Source organism: Rhipicephalus microplus, unplaced genomic scaffold (genome assembly GCF_043290135.1).
Source record: "Rhipicephalus microplus isolate Deutch F79 unplaced genomic scaffold, USDA_Rmic scaffold_17, whole genome shotgun sequence".
NCBI classification, from domain to species: Eukaryota; Metazoa; Arthropoda; class Arachnida; order Ixodida; family Ixodidae; genus Rhipicephalus; species Rhipicephalus microplus.
Genome location: NW_027464590.1, coordinates 5264513 through 5277068, shown reverse-complemented (window position 1 = coordinate 5277068; position 12556 = coordinate 5264513). Strand labels below are relative to the sequence as shown.

Here is a 12556-nt window from a genome sequence, read left to right as displayed (position 1 = left end):
CCGAATTTTTGGAGTCCGGAAAATCGGTCGGCGACTGTATGTCGTGCTCTGCCATTTTTGTGCCAACTGCGAGCGGGCGCTTAAAGAAAGTGACCCGTCCTACGACGAGTGGAAAGCGAACCACCACTGCCAGAAAAACAGCACAAAAAAAAGCTGGAGAGATGCAAGTGGAAGCTGCGCTCATTCTGTTTCAGAGGTCGTGGGAGCGTCATAAGCTGAGATACACTACAGTTCTTTCTGATGGTGACTGCCGCACCGTACCCTGCTTTGAAGGAAGCAGATGTGTATGGTTTTATAAAGGTAACCAAAGAGGAATACGTCCAGAAGAGGATGGGCACGCAACTGCGCAATTTCCCCAAGCAGAGGCCAGCTGGCTCCGAGAGCCTCAGTGGTAGGGGTCGGCTGACTGGTGACCTGGTTAACAAATTGACCTCTTACTATGGCTGGGCCATCAAATCTCACAAAGGGGACGTGCCAGCCATGCACAATGCTGTGATGGCCACATACCACCATGTGACGTCCAACGATGCCGTGTCCAACCACAGCCTGTGCCCTACAGGTCCTGACTCGTGGTGCCGCCAGAACGCTGCCAAGGCCAGGGGTGAACCGGCCCCCAAACACCGCTACAACCTGCCGCCGCATGTCTGTGAGGCCTTGCTTCCAGTGTACGAGCGCTTGGCAGACAAGAAGCTGCTGGAGCGCTGCCAGCGAAGCAAGAATCAGAACAGTAATGAAAGTCTCCACTCTGTGATTTGGTCGCTGGCCCCGAAGGAGCGCCATGCATCACTGCACAGTGTAGAAGCTGCGGTCGCCGAGGCAGTGATGAGGTTTAATGCCGAAAGTCAAGTAACATCATCCAAGATCCTCAAAGAGCTGTGCTTGAACCCCGGCCTACTGAGTAGCAAACGCATGGCTGAAAAAGACCGCCGCCGAACCAGGGACTCTACCCTCAGGCGTGCGTCTGCAGAAAATAAGCAGCGGACGCTCAAGAAGCGGCACCTGGATGCCAGCAGTCAAGGGGACTATGCTTCTGGGGCCTACTAGTCATTTCGCTCCAAAAATGTACAGAATGTTTTACCGTTTACATTAAACATGGCACCGTTGTGTTTTTGCCATTTTCTCAAAATGCATATTTTTGACGTTTAGGAAATTCTTGAGAGGTACATCTCGGCATGCGGTGCAGCTAGAAAGCTTTTGCATTGTCAAGCTGAATGTTTAAACCTTGAAGTAAGGGAAACAGATTTTGCATTTCACGTTTAAATAATTGTTTAAATAACTGGTTAGCAGGCATACTTTAAACCGAGAAATTAGAATTGATGTAAACTTGCATGTGTGATTGCCAGACAAAAAAACTGCTTCCGTCATTTCATACTCCACAACTTCTAGTATCTATTCATGCCATGCTGGTAAATTTTTGTTGACTAGTTTTTTTCTATTGTTCTCAAGAACAATCACGAAAGATTTTTAATTATCTCGGGAACTAATTAGCTTGCATCAAAACTAATTGGATATTTGAAATCAGCTAAAAAAACTGAACAAGCCCATGGAGTTTCATCAAAATTGGTTGGAAAGCACAAAAAAAAGTTTCTAAGACCAGTGTGCCCCCTTAATCTGTGTGCGGCTCCTAGCGTCCTGCCTGAAAGCCGCCATGCCCTTCCAAATAGTTTCCACTTGGTTGTCACCCAGTTTCTGGCAAAATTTGATACAGTAGCCCTCCTCCAGTCGCTCCATCATTTTCTTTGCAATGAAAAACAGATGAGAGCACTGCGCACTACCTCACTCAAACGCTGCGTCTCAATGACGGATGCTATTGACAGGCAGGAAAAAATTCATGCACGAGCACGAAGGTTCAAGTTCGGCTGACGCAAGTTTGCTTGTTTCAAGTATATCGGGTGCTCGAAAAAAAAAAAAAAGGTCGGATACCTTTCTAACATATTTCGTACAATCTGCCATATACGGTACCTGTAGTCCTTGTCGAACACCTTCAAGGCTGCTCAGCAGTTCTGAGAAGACGTAAAGAAGTTTATCAAAAGAGACTTTTTTGTGGTTGACGCCTTGAAGTCTCTTCCAATGATAGAGGACGCCACTGGCTTGCTAAAGACAATATATGCATGAAACTGCTGCGCCAAAACGTTTCACTCTCACTCTTGCCTTAGGACCACGCGAGATGTTTTTAACACCCCAACTCCAGAGCTGACCCATTGCCCACACAGAGAAGCCATGGCTTGCTTTGAGACGTATGTGACATATGAACGTATGTTTATTTTTTCAAGCACCACTTCTACACAGACCGTATGCTCGGAGAGTAGTGTTGTCAATAGTCAATAGCCCCTGCGACCTGATGGTTCTTTAGCTACAGTCATAGTGCAAGGAAAGCACTAACGTCTCAAGATGACTACAGATGGCTATGACTGAGACACTCCTCTCTCAGAGGACAAGTGGTGACAGTGGAAGAGCTCGAAAACCTCACTTCATGCATTACACAACCTTCGAATCGCATGATTGTATGCATTGTAGTAGACGCAAAGTGCTTTGTGAGCATGCAAGCGCCACTTTACATGAAGTATATAGCGTGGGGAGCAAAGAAGAATAAAGGGCTTCTTGAAGTTACAAGCCATACTCATGTCTTTACTCGGCGTCTCTGAACATTCACCAATGCTGTACACGAAGCACAACTTCATGTCTTTTCGCATGTGTTCATGAAAGTCGTAGCACCCTGCATGTGTTAAACATAGATGAAAGCAAACACATTAGATTTGTTATGGGAAAGGCTAAACTGACCCCTAGCCACATCGCACCATATAAAGGTTTGAGTTGTGTGCTGTAATATTTGCAGTTGCAATGGCTGATTTTATCCTACAAGAGTTATTAAGACTTTCAGCTGGACTCTGTTGTATTCTACACAGACAGCAAGGTGGTATTAGAATATATATATTGATTAAGGCCAGGTGGCTTCTTGTGTATGTAGCTAACAGTGTCCAAGGCATTTGAAAGAGCATGGAGCTGGAACAGTGAAAGAGCGCCTGAGCTGACGAAAACCCAGCAAGCAATGTCATGAGAATGGTCGCAGCGACGCAGCTTATTGGCACAAACTGGTTCATGCCACCAGATTTTTTGGGGCATAACACAGATCCCACAAAGGATTTTGTCCTCGTGGATCTTGATCATGAAAAAAACTGAGGACTGGGACCAGCGCATAGTTACCAATGTGCACGTAACAAACATCCAGGATACAATTACTTCACTGGGTTTTCAAGCTGGCAATCACTACATAGCACTGTCGCCAGTCCTCAGCAGGAAAACGAGCCCCAGCTGGAGGCAGGTGGTTTGCAGGTGCTATTGAGGTCCAAGACTGTCACAACTGAAACAGTGCACCAAGGTGCTTTCATTCAAAAGACACACTGTATTCATGAGAAGTCACTTCCTAGTCAAAATGGCTCCCTTCGAAAGCTTGACCCCTTTCTCTGCACATGCGGTTTGTTTCCTGTCAGCGGCTGCTTGTACAAAGGAGACATTCCAGTTGACAGAAGGAACTCTCTGATAATCCCAGGCTGGCACCATGTCTCGACACACCTTGTGCATCACTGTCGTGATTGTGTGCGACACTAAGGTAGACACTTTAATGGGGCGCAATTCGTATGACTAGTTTCTGGGTAATTGGAGGAGACAGGTGCATCTGCTCGGTCATGATGTTGCGTTTTATGCAAGAATCTCAGAGGACGTTTTCAAGAACAGAAAACGGCAGACCTTCCAAAAGACCGGCTGGGGTAGTCGGTCCTTTGGAAGGTCTGCCGGTCATGTCCCAACTGTGAAAATTTTGTCAGAGCTTGCAGAGAACCAAGAATTATTGCCAAGCGCCACGATCGTTCAGATACTGGCAACTTCTTTAGAGAGAGCGGCTGCACTTGGGGAGTTAACTCGCCACATGCTTCTCATATGAGTTAGGAAGCGGATACTTGGCATCACACGCTACATTTTTGGCTCCATGCTCATTCAGAACCAGTACAATCACCTAATGCATGACTGGCTTGCTACCTTCATTACATAAGCGCTCTTCATCACCAATGCCAGGCCCTCAGCCCTCCTATCACATGACCCAAAAGATACCCATATTCTCACTCCAGCAGCTCTTCATACAGAAAAACAATACATCAGTTCACGTAGAAGCGAATGCTAGTAACCTGTACAAGTAGCGCTGGCAACAAGTGAACAGCCTTGCTAACAAGAAACACTGGCACATCACCTTCCTCTCAACTTAGCAGCAATGGCCAAGCCTCACCTACAGAAAGGGGACGTCTTTTTGTTTAGAGGCTAACCAGACCGCCCGCAGTGACTCGCCAGTAGGAGTTGTGACAAAAGTTCGCCCAGTCAAGATGGAATGGTGTGAAAGATAGTGGTCAAGGCAGTCACAAATGAGACTATGAAGACGTTCTCATAGCTATGATCTGCAGTGGTGTTCAACTGGAGCTGACACCTCACATGGCAGCAACGAAAGCTGACACTAGTTCTACACACAGAGTGCACAGCTTATAGAAGCGCTGCCCGCTTTGCCACACTGAACAGTGCCGGGGCTCTGTGTGTGTGTGCATGAGAGTGCCTGTGAGCATTTAGTTTTCTGCGTGGCATCATTGTTGAGCAGCGGGGTGCCTTTGGTTGCTAATGGTTCCGGGAACTCCTCGCCATGTGTGGAGTGTCAGCATGGGTGAAGTCACTGCTCCTCCTCCCCCACCTCCCAGTGCCAGAGTGCGAAGAAGACCTGGAGTTCTCGCTTCAGTTTACCTTTATCTGCCCAAAAATTAGCAACACTTTTTCACGGTAACAAGTGCTCTTTCAACTTGTTTACCTATTGCTGTTTATTCTTATAACCCAGTAACTTGTCAAAAGTTTCGATTTAAAGAAGTTGACTGCATTCAACTTGTTATCTGGCTGACAAGTAGCACAACTTTTCTGATTACATTAGAATATGTCACAATGAGGCAAGCATGATTAATGATGAGTGAAAAATACTGTCTGACTGATTTTTTAGTCTGCGGTCCAATGTTCAAAAAAGTTTCGCTTGGATGTAATTATCAGCTTTATTTTGATAATTACTTTAGCTCTGCGTCTTTTTTACACCACTTCCGAGAAGAATCAGTATCAGTAATGAAAAGGAAGTTAGAAATAGTCTGGGAAATCTAAGCGCCTGGATTCCCTGTGAAAGAACCGGAAGTAGTTGCAAAATACAGTAAAAATATGGGCAGTGTTCACAAAAAAAAAAAAACTTTCTTCTCAACTTCTAAGAGATTAAAATGAAGTTAAAGAAGTGAACTTGAGGCACATCCGACTTGAGATCGAAGAAGCACACTCATAACATCTACACTAAATGCAAGAAAGCGAAGAAGGCCATCACAAGAACTTCAGAATGTACAGTCTCCAATGCCTTGAGAAAAGAAGGCATGCTGTTGAAGGGCCTGTGCTAAACCCACAATATAGCCTTAGGAACGAGAACAAGCCGAACCGTCCAGATGCAAGCTTGAAGGATGCAATGGTCATTCAAGGATATTATATATAGAACGTGAGATTCCACTATGCCTCCTCAAAGCAAGAAACTTTTTTTTTAGATTTTATAACAGCAAACTGCTTGGCAGAAAGTGTTACCTTTGTGACGCATTATTTGTAGATTCTTTTTTTGCAGACAACAGTAAAAAAGCTGTAAATAAAAAAAAAGTGGAAACCACGTGACACAAATGCATCTGAGTGTCGCCCACAGTTCTTGTGGCAAAAACAAATAAAAAAGTATTAAAAACCATACATTTTGCTCGCAGGCCCACGAACAAATTCATGCCTCTGAATCAGCCTCGCGTTATTCTCTGGGAACATGCTGGAGCTTTGATGGCGCCCGGCCACAATTTCTCTGCATAAACTGCAAGCCTGCACAGAAAAATAAGAGAAGAAGGAAGTTTCTCTTTCACTTGATAATAAAACAGAAGGCTTGGCAACTGCCACATAGGATGTTGGAAGAACGGAAAAATTCATACAAAAGAATGCAATATCTTTTAGTGAGAACAGTACAGGGTACTCGCAGTAATCACGAATAATGGCACAAATCAAACATAACAGCATGTCATGTTTAGCAGATAACTCGTACAAGAGTCATTATGCAGTGTATTAGGCAATACCTGCTGCTATATTTGATGCAAGTGAACTGCCTTGTACAATAGATTTGTAGAACAATCTATTCCCTTTCGAATCTACTTAAGCCTATCTGCGGTAGTGGCTGTAATATCTTGTCTTGAACTATCCCTTGGGCTTGACGAGAAAACACACCCTGCAAAAAGCAGACACTATAGCACGCGGCATATTTCAACCAAATCTTGCAGTCGTGTGTGGTAGAGAGCATCCCAAAATGGAGCAAAAATACAAAGGCCTGCGCCCACTTTCTTCAGAGCAATCGGTGCCATATGCTTGACGTCAAACAGCAGATAGGAGGCTATTTGCAACTTTCACGACCTATAGGTGGCGCGACTGTTCATCCAACATGGCAGTCATTGAGATGATCGCCCTGAGAGGAACGGTACCAGAAAGTACACCGTTGGCAAAGAGTGCAATTCTCCGCGTTTCGGTGGCCCTTCGATTTATGTTTTTGAGAAAGTAGAGGAGCACCATCTTAAGGTATGTCACCACCTTTTTGTAAATTTTTTTAAACTTTGACCTTTACAATATTATTTTAAAATGGGCTTATAAAGGATCTTTTTAAATGATGTTCATATGCAGAAAAGGGTGAAAAAAATCAGAATTGGATTTGTTATTGACAAAACATTGCCCAAACTTGGCCTTTACGCAAACAGTCATAACTTGAGAACGGAGCGCCGGAATTATAAAGTTTTTGGCACAAAGGTAGCCAACTCATGGTACTGTGCAATGAACTAGGATCTTTGCCATTCGATTATTGGGAATCAAGTTACAGTAAAAATACCAAGGAAAACAAAAAAAATGGTGTTTTTTTCCTGCAATGCTTTAACTAAAGCATTTTTACATAAAAACTTACCAATCGTTTTTATTGAACCTAGTTCATTGCACAGTTCAGTAATAAAGAAACGAACATACAAAGTTTCATTGAAAAAGATTTATTGGACATGAAGTCACAACTGCTGGCGTAACAAAAAAGTGCAAAAAATCAAGTTTTGAGCAAAACGAGTTTAAAGTTTTTCAATGCTTGTACAACAGGATGATGGCGCCCTACACAGTTAGAATCCACCAGGCACATAGGTAGGGCCCTCCTTAGATGCCATAAGCTCTTTTTTAGCTTTTGTTGCTGCCCGTCTTTTCTTCTGGTGTTGTTTTGCTTTGCCAGTCAACCGACGCTGGGCCTTTCTTACACGGTGCTGGTCCCTAGTGTAGCATTCTACGATAGTGTAGTGGCCAGGTTCGATGCCTGCTTCTTTCAAAATAGCCAGTACACTTCTGTTACCATCATTGAAGTGGCACACAGCATCGTATAAACCAAAAAGTAGGATGGGCAGGCTCACGTGAACGTCTTTGGGAACCCGTTGTGCCAAATCATACCGTTGAAGCACTCGTTGGCGTTTTGGGTTTTCCCGTGCAGGCACTTCTTCAAAAGCTCATCCGTGCAAAGGTCAGCGTACATAGGCTTCACTTTGTTAAGTACCTCATTAGATAGGCCTCCCTTGTGCTTGTAGCATCCACTTCCCAGTGCGTTCCGTCGGTTAAAACCGCACCAACTCCCAGGGCCAAGAGGGCACAGACCATGCCTTGGAGTTTCATCTGTGGAACTGCAATGGAACAGGCTCGCTAATGTGGCTTGCTTCATTGCCTGCAAGTCTCCCACATTTGTTCTGATGGAAATATCATAATAGTTCTGCAGCCTGTCAATTAGAACATCTGTTAATTTTCCTTTCCCTCCAAGTCCGCGAACAGTCTTTTTGAGCTTTCGTAGGCGGCATCCTACACGCTTCTGCACGTGCTCGATACACTCAAGTTCGCGCACACTATTTGGCCCATATATGTCCTTTACGGCCACATGGCTCTTGGAGTTGCCATCTCCATAGAAGTCTACATATTTCAAACCACGACTTCTTTCTGCACGCTCAAACATCCGGTAGAGCCCTACTGCCTCCATACCACCAGCACTACCGGTATAGTTGGCTTGGCACTGAGTATGGTTTGCCTTACACTCCAGAAATTCAGCACTTGTGGGGCTCAACTTGCTTTTCGAATGACATGCCCTGCATTTGCTTGACATGCCTTCTACATCAATAATTTTCCCAGTATCAATCGATATCAAAGACACGCAGCCATTCAATGAGGAATGCCCTCGCCATTGCCACGTACCGTCACCTGACACACCACATTCAGCACTTCGCACAACACAACGCACTTCAGTAGCGCATTCATCATTGATTTAGGTGCAACATTCTCCGCAGCTTTACAAAGCTTTGCAGATATCTTTTGGTAGGCAGAATGCCAAGGCGGCGGCATGTTCACGACTTTCGCAAGTGTCACAGCTCCAGAATACCCCTTGCCTAGCTGACGCATTACGTATACCAGACGCAGGTTGTTCTCAATAGAACTTCCTGTCTTCTTTGATGATTCAAATGAGTGTACATATACGCGTGCACCCCACACAACAGCATATGAGAAGGATATTCCATGCTGGAAGCACTCCTCCAGGCTCAGCGAGGTGTTCTTGCATTCCGGGCAGGTGAGCATTGCAAAAACAGATGAAAGGATCGCCATGTCAATAATCCTATTACCCTGCAGTAAAGGGTCTGGCATCGGCACTTCACAGTTGTCGTCCAAGTTCGCAAGCTTCGCACCACTCCCCGATACATCCCCGTCCACATGGCCGACGGTCGGAGCATTCACAGTGTGTCGATTGCCAATGAACTTTTGTTTCAGCCGTCTTTTTACCCTGAACTTTGCCATACCTGCTTACAAAAACGTTCAGCCTATATTTGTACTACTGCTACTAAAGATATCACGTGTAAAAAATACAAACTACGCAGAATTAACAGCAGCAGCATGAAGCGCAAGCAAAGTAAACAACAGAGACTCTCGTAGCTTCACGCGTCCCCCTTACGGATATTTACTGCAACGTTTGAAAAAACAAAGACTTCTAAGTTGTCTTTAAACAAGTTTATAGTTATCAAACCAATACATAACAGAAAAATTACAACATTTGCCACTGATGTTCGCTAACTTATCAGTTTCTATTAGCACACAACACTAGTTTCGGTTTCGCAACCGTTCACCACATGTTCGAAAATTGGCTATAACTTCGGAACTAAATAAGATAGAAACATAATTCTTTCGGCAAAATATTTTTGAATGATTGGCGATTCTTGGAATATGAAAATTAAAAAATGCGTTTTCAAAGGTGGTGACATACCTTAAGTAAATAAATGCAGTGTAGCACGTTCGGCAAACAAACATGCACAAAATTGTAAATAAGGCAGTCTACGATCTTCACATTGCTAGCTGTACGTAATCGCGTGCAATGCCTGTTGTCATGTCGGAAAAATATTATCATGGGAGCCGACCACATAAAGAACATCCTGGATGACGACACGGGCTGTGCAGGCACCGGATGGCTTGACGTGCTGTGCGTTCGCTGTATGAAAGGATAGTCCAGAAACAGGCGTCGTGACTTTTCCGATATGACGGCAAATCCGGGCATCAATCTCTGAAAGGGCAGCGCCGGTGTCGACAAGGGCTAGCGTCCATGTTCCTACTATAGCGACTTCAATAACGTTGCTGGGAGAAATTCGAGGCCTTGTGCATTTCGCCGGAACCGCAGTTCTCGCCTCCTGAACTGCGCCACTTAGTTTTCCTGGAGCACAGGGCTTTACCGTCGGTGCATAGGGGAAAGGGAGCGGTGGCGAGGAGAAGACGAGCGGCGAGAGGAGGGTGGGGTCCGGGAGGTAGCATCAGATTTGTAGTCGCCTGAGTAACTGCGGCGGGGTTGATGCTGTGCATACGTGACTCATAGTAGACGCACACAGTTGAAGATAGGTGGTGCACGAAAGCGACAGTAACGGGCCACATGGCCAACTAGACCCCAATGAAAACAAATGGGACGGCTGTCTGGAGTGCGCCAAGGGTCCTCGGCTCGTGCGTACTGTACGACTGGGCGAGCGGGCGGCGATACTGGCGGGCGAATAGGCGGACTACGAGGGCTGTAACCTTGCATCACAGGCCTGGAAGCGACTGCGGCTTACGTCAGGGGAGCAGCAGTCGGAGCCTGATGGAGCGAAGGCGAGACCTCTTCGGCGACCTGGTCCCAGATGATGTTTTGGAGAGGGGGCGCCAACGGGGAATTCGACTGGTCGTGAACAAGTTGCATCAGCGAAAGCTTGCGAGCGACCTCTTCACGAACGAAATCCTTAATCTGTAGCAGCAGCGATAAGTTGTCAGGAGCAACAGTCAATCCCAACATTGAAGTCGCCTGTGGATGGCAACGGCGCGTGGCTGTGCGTTGTTTGCGCAGCTCATCAAAACTTTGGCAAAGACTCGCAAGTTCAGACACTGTGGACGGGTTCTTTGCCAGCAGCATTTAAAAGGCGTCGTCTTCAATCCCTTTCAAAATATGCCTGATTTTGTCGGCATTGGCCATTGCGACATCAATGCGGTTACACAGGTCGACAACGTCTTCAATGTAGCTGGTGAATGTTTCACCATTCGCGGCCACGCAACCGTTGCTCGGCTCGAAGCTTGCGAACAGCGGGGCCCCAGAATACTTCGGTCACGTGCGTTTTGAAAGCAAGCCACGTCGAGAAGTCACGTTGGTGGTTTCGATGCCACACGCTGGCCACACCACTCAAATAAAATGGCACGTACCTGAACTTCACAGCGTCATCCCAGCGGTTGATCACGCTTACCCATTCGTATTGGTGAAGATTGGTGGGTTGCGTTGACGCGATGGGCCCGGGCAGACCAATGTGGGCACCAGGACAGCAGGTTGTAGCTGCGGTTAATTTGGTGCTTCATCCGGCATTGCAGGTTGTTGCTGCGGTTGATTTGGTGCTTCATCCGGCATTCCAGAGGCTGGCTTGAGTTTCCGGCTGCGAAGTTCTAGGTTGGCACGAACCCAGCAGCTCCAACACTTGTTACGGGGGTTCACTGAGGTTCACAGCGAACGGGAAGATAGCAGTAGCAGCAGGCAAAGCGTAGCCAGGGAACGAACAGTCGAGCGAGCCTGGCGATGGCAATGTGCTTTTGCAAGTGTCCATCTTCTTCCTCACAATATCAATAATTTAAATTCGAATCGAAGCGAATTCCAATACTGTACTATTCACAGGAATATTCTAAGCATTCGAATATTTGCACAGGTTAGAATATTGCCTGCTGGTCATGACACGATTATTATTCAAATACTGTTGCATAATACTCTCTGCCAAACAGTGGCACATACCCACAGGCGGGTATGTGCCGCAGGTGACTGATGGTAATTGTCTACTCAGGACAGCGAGAACACACACGGGTAATAATATGAAAATAAAAATATTAAAAGAAAAAACAGAGGTGTGTAAACATATCAAACGCCAAGTATTTTATGAACAGTATTTGCTATTTGACTCGCTATGAAATTTTTACTATTCGAACTTCTCGAAGACAAATACAGTCAACATCGAATAAACAGTTTGCCTTTCAAACTGTCTATTAGTGTCAGCCCAGCACACTCTAGAATTGTGGCAAAGCTGCCTATCAGGCTCTTCTGCAGTCCCAACTGTATTGAATCAAGATAACACTGGTCCCAACCTTGAGGTAGGAAAGATAGGGGCCCAATTATTGCTGTTTAAGACCCCAAATTTGGGCAACCCTTGGGTGGTGCCAAATATTGTACATAAATACAATTCGTCCTTTGTATTGCCTCCTTTTTCATCAATTTCGTCACAAGAAACACTTTCAAAATATGCCTCAGGAAGGCTCGGCCTTTCAAACTACTTTGGATGCTTAGGTCCAAACAACGAAACGTTCCTTTCCTCAGTAAGGAAGCCTTCATTTTTGTGAGGTCGCCTTATGTCACTCTGAAAGCTTCCTCACTAAGAAGCCCTCGGTGAAGGCTTCCTTGGCGCTTCCTCAGCTTAAGGTTGCTTTGGGCCTACCTTCGTGCGTCCTTAGGTCTGCTCCTTGCCCTGAACGAGCGCTTCGCCTCACAGCTAGCCCACGTGATGTTTTCGTTTTCAAGGCAACCCTCCCACCCCACCCCTGCGGGGAGACGCGAGCGGCGAACGTGCGTGCACGGTGCCAGGCACGACGGCGCGCAGTGTTGCTAGAATGCACCACGTTTTGCGCTCGACTACGGTGGCTTTTCACATTCAGTAATCGTAGTTGGAAGAAAGCGTACACGCGTCTCTATATTAACACTTCAATTTGGAAGTGATGTGGTGACCCAACTTTTTTTTACAGAATAAACGCTCGTGAGCAAAGCTTATATTCGATAATCTCGAACGCAGGAGCACGGCAACCATTCCTCCCGCGAGGACGAGTTAAGGGAGCTTTCAGAGTACGCTTGCTTCCTCCGTCGGTACTTGGTTGCAAGGAGGCCTCACGTAAG

The 12556-nt window shown here is 45.9% G+C and overlaps 1 protein-coding gene across 11 annotated transcripts in view; it reads right to left on the bottom strand.

Moving 5' to 3' along the window:
* Nucleotides 1–726: 726 nt before the first annotated feature.
* The window catches only part of LOC142785024 (uncharacterized), a 424940-nt gene continuing 413110 nt past the window's right edge, over nucleotides 727–12556 (bottom strand). For 10 of the 11 annotated variants that reach the window (XM_075883440.1, XM_075883442.1, XM_075883443.1 and 7 more), the window contains one exon: nucleotides 727–5910. The gene's annotated coding sequence lies outside the window, so the exon portion shown is untranslated. Of the gene's footprint in view, nucleotides 5911–9040; nucleotides 11195–12556 lie in introns of those variants that run through there. The other variant, XM_075883441.1, reaches the window with a different exon arrangement.